This window comes from Penaeus vannamei, unplaced genomic scaffold (genome assembly GCF_042767895.1).
Source record: "Penaeus vannamei isolate JL-2024 unplaced genomic scaffold, ASM4276789v1 unanchor122, whole genome shotgun sequence".
Taxonomy (NCBI): domain Eukaryota; kingdom Metazoa; phylum Arthropoda; class Malacostraca; order Decapoda; family Penaeidae; genus Penaeus; species Penaeus vannamei.
Genome location: NW_027213126.1, coordinates 5,001 through 10,000, shown reverse-complemented (window position 1 = coordinate 10,000; position 5,000 = coordinate 5,001).

Below are 5,000 nucleotides of genomic sequence, written 5' to 3'. Positions count from 1 at the left end.
CAGGAGGCTGCAATACCAAGCCTCACACTCAGCATTTTGCAAAGAAGCTTTATGCAATTGTTCTATTTTTAGCGAAATTAAATTGATTCCAAAGAGAGAATTAGCAACTGCAACAAGAACAAGAGCGAAAAGATGGTAAAAGAAACTATATTGATTATATATTTAATGATAAAGATTAAAAAAACGATGAATTTAATGTGTAGGGTAATCGTAATGATAATGATGATAATAATAATTATAATGGTAATAATGATAATAATAGTAGTAATAGTAGAAATAATGATGATGATAATGATAATGATAGTGATCATAATGATAATAGTAATAGTGTTGATAATAGTAGTAATATTAGTGATAACAATGATAACAATATAAATAATAAAATAATGATAATGATAATAATGATGATATTGATATGAATAGCAATGACAAAATAATGATAATGATGATATAAATATTGATGATGATAGCAATAATGAGAATGATAGAAATAAGAATAATGATAATTATGATGATAATAATCATGATAATGATGATGATGAAAATAATAATAATAACAATGATGATAATGATAATACTAATACCCATAATAATGATAATATTTTTGATGGTGATAATGATAATGATAACAGTCCAATAAAAGTAATAGTAATGATAGTAATGATAATGATGATGACGATTATAGTGATAATAATAGTAATTATTATAATGATAATTATAATGGTGAAAAATAATGATGATACCAGTAATGGTAATAGTCAGCAATAACGATAACAATAAAAAGTATATAATAAAGATAATAATAATCATTTACCTTTCCCTCTCTCCTTCCCCTTGCTCTCTCTCTCTCTCTCTCTCTCTCTCTCTCTCTCTCTCTCTCTCTCCGTCCTCCTGCTCTCTTCCCACTTTCCTCCTCCTTCTCTCTCTCTCTCTCTGTCCATTTACTCACTCACTCTCTCTCTCTCTCTCTCTCTCTGTCCATTTACTCACTCTCTCTCTCTCTCTCTCTCTCCTTCCCCTTCCTCTCTCTCTCTCTCTCTCTCTCTCTCCTTCCCCTCTTTCTCTCATTCCCCTACTTCTCCCTCTCTCTCCTCGTTTCATTCTCTCCCTCACTCCTTCTCTCTCTCTCTTCTCTGCTCTCTCTCATCTCTTCTTCCTATGCTGTCCCCTCACTCGTTCTTTCTTCTCTCTCTCTCTCTTCCTATTTCTGTCTCTCTCTCCCTTACTTCCTTTTCTGTCCCCTTCCTCTTCAATTCCTCTCCCCCTCACTTTATTCTCTCTCACTCTTCTTCTCTCTGTCTCACTACTTCTTCTCTCCCTCTCTCTCTATTTCTGTCTGCACTCTCTCATTCTTTCTCCCTCTCCTCTCTCCCCTTCACTCTTCTTTCCTCCTCACGCCTTCTGTCCCCTCACCATTCTCTCCTTCTCTCTCCCTTTCACTCTTCCCCCAGCCCTCGTCCTCACTCTTCCTTCTCCTCTCTCTTTCCTCAGCCCTCTCTCTCTCTCTCTCTCTTTCTCACTCACTCACCTGATTGTTTGTTTCCTCTCTCTCTTTTCCCTTTCTCGTTTCACTCTCTTCTCTCTCTCCTTCTCTCTCATCCCCTCTCTCCCATACCCGTCTTCGAAAACCTGTCCACACAAGACCTCGAGAAAGAACCCCCCCCCTCCCCCCCACCGCGACCTGGCCAAGGAATTCCATCCTCTTTAACCAATTCGCAAAAAAAAAATCACCGTGTTCTGATGAGTCGTCGAGAGACAGATGAAAACTGCGTATTGATCGGATCGATATTTGATACGGCGGCGAGTGCGCGAAAAATGAATGTGGCGCCGCGAGATACGCAGATGGCGCGATAAAAGGCGGAATTGCGGCGATAAAATGGCGGGTGGACTCTAGCGATGAAGGAATTATGTTGTTCGTATCGTATATCGATGCGAATCTTATAACATATATCTGGGTATGCGTGTTTGGACGTATACGCACGCACATAGACACGCACGCACACACACATACACACAAAGACAAGCACACACACACACACACACAAAAAAAAAATATATATATATATATGAATAACATGTATACATGTATATATACATGTATCTATATCTATATCTATATCTATCTATCTATCTATCTATCTATCTATATATATATATATAATATATATATATATATATATATATGTATATATATATAAATATATGTATGTGTGTGTGTGTGTGTGTGTGTGTGTGTGTGTTTTGTATATATATATATATATGTATATATAAATATAGAGAGCATATATATATATATATATATATATATATATATATATATATATATATATATATATATATATATATAGAGAGAGAGAGAGAGAGAGAGAGAGAGAGAGAAAGAGAACGAGAGAGAGAGAGAGAGAGTGAGTGAGTGAGAGAGAAAGAGAGAGAGAGAGAGAGAGAGAGAGAGAGTGAGTGAGTGAGGGAGGAGGAGTGAGTGAGTGGAGAGGAGGAGTAGAGAGAGAGAGAGAGAGAGAGAGAGAGAGAGAGAGAGAGAGAGAGAGAGAGAGAGAGAGAGAGAGAGAGAGAGAGAGAGAAAGAGAGAGAGAAAGAGAGAGAAAGAAGGAGAGAGAGAGAGAGATAGATAGATAGATAGAGAGAGAGAGAGAGAGAAAGAGAGAGAGAGAGAGAGAGAGAGAGAGAGAGAGAGAAAGAGAGAGGAAGAGAGAAAAAGAGAGAAAGAGAGTTAGAGAGAGAGAGTTAGAGAGAGAGAAGTAGTAATACATAGATAATACCAATAGCAGTTATAAGTATAAGAACATATACTATACAAACAAACACACACACTAATACACAGACTGCCACACAAAGAAGGGCCAAACCAAACAGAAAGTGCTGGATCTTTAACAGAACATCCACGAGTCTTACTCTTTGTCACTATTTCCAAACTTTATACTGTACACGGAAGCACATTCTTTCTCGAAAAAATGACGTTAGACTCTTAAATACTACGGTATATATATATATTGCAAAGGAGACGGGACATAGCATTGCAATATCCGATATCTGACGCCGACCGCTACGTATATTATAGATCCGACACTGATGACGCTCTTCGTAGACAGATGCAGACTGAGTATTTTTCTGTGAATATTCAGATCTTTTCATTTTCTTTTATTTATATCTAGACATTGGTTAAATATTTTTCATGCGATTTTCTAGATATTTTTGCATGGATGTTTAGATCTTGACTGAATATCTCTACAAGAACTTTTAGATCTTGATTGAACAATAAACAGTAATACTCAGATTTTTATTAAATATCTTAATATGGATAATCAGACCCTGCGAAGTATTTTATAAGAATATTTAGATCTTTACTGAATGTTCCAATATAGATAATGTCCTTCCATGAATATTCATATCTTGACTGAACATTTTCACATAGATATTAAGATCTTGAATGAATATTTCAGCTTATTGATCCAATGTGTTTTATACAAATGACTGAATTCCATAATGTATTCATCCAAATTTTGAATAATGTAATATAAATGTTCAGATCTACGTTCAATGCCTTTGTAAAGTAATCAGATTTTGGCTGAATGTCTTTAAACAGATATTCAAATCTAGGGTAAAAAATCCCATGAACATTCAGATTTTGGCTATAAAATGACATGAACGTTCAGATTTTGGCTAAAAAATCGCATGAACGTTCAGATTTTGGCTAAAAAATCACATGAACGTTCAGATCTTGACTATAAAATCACATGAATTTTCAGATCTTTAGCTAAAAAATTACATGAACGTTCAGATTTTGGCTATAAAATGACATGAACGTTCAGATTTTGGCTAAAAAAAAATCACATGAACATTCAGATTTGGGCAAAAAAAATCACACGAACATTCAGATTTGGGCAAAAAAATCACATGAACGTTCAGATCTTTCCGAAAAAAAATCACATGGACATTCTGATCATGACTGAATATTTCATTACGTATATCTTGACTAATATTCTCTAAATATTCCCCCGTGGATACAGTTTTTCAATTAAAACTGAGACGACGATTATAATTAAAAGATTGAGCTTAGGTATCATAATGATGATGACGACTATAATGATAATCTTTATTATATATTTTCGATAACGTAAAATATAAAATTGATAACGTCTTTAAAGTAAAAAACAAACAGACAAACACGATTTTCTCCTAACGAATTGTTGATAAATCCCAGTTTATAAGAACTATATAAAATGATAACAGATTTAAAGTAAAAAACAAACAAACAAACACGATTTTCTCCTAACAAAATAATGATACATCCCAGTGTATAAGAACTAGCATTCTGAAACGTGAACGAAAAAAAAAAAAAATCTGACGAGGAGAGAACCGAGAGAAATTGTACAACTTCAGTACAAAATAAATCTTCTAATTCTCGCTGTACTCAGATCTCAAGCCGGGAGCTTATTTCTAATGGCCTTGGGCGGTGGAATTTAATTTAAGTCATTTGTAGTTAGATCATTTCCAGAGGCGGCAGTTTGAAGGAGTGAGGATCTTTGCTGAATCGAAACGCAAATCTGATGGTGATTTGCGATGCGAAGGAGAAACACACACACACACGCGAGCGGACACGCACACAGATAGGTAGATAGATAGATAGATAGATAGATAGATAGATAGATAAATAGAGAAAGGGAGAGAGCGAGAGCGAGAGAGAGAGAGCAAGAGACAAAAACAGACATAGACAAATAGTAGACAAGGGCGAGAAAGAGAGAGAGAGAGAGAGAGAGAGAGAGAGAGAGAGAGAGAGAGAGAGAGAGAGAGAGAGAGAGAGAGAGAGAGAGAGAGAGAGAGAGAGAGAGAGAGAGAGAGAGAGAGAGAGAGAAAGAAAGAGAGAGAAAGAGAGAGAGAGAGACAGAGACAGACAGAGAGACAGAGAGAGAGAGAGAGAGAGAAAGTGTATCATTTTTCTTATTTCTTATACGAGCAAGACAAATTTATAGAGGCTTTTCATC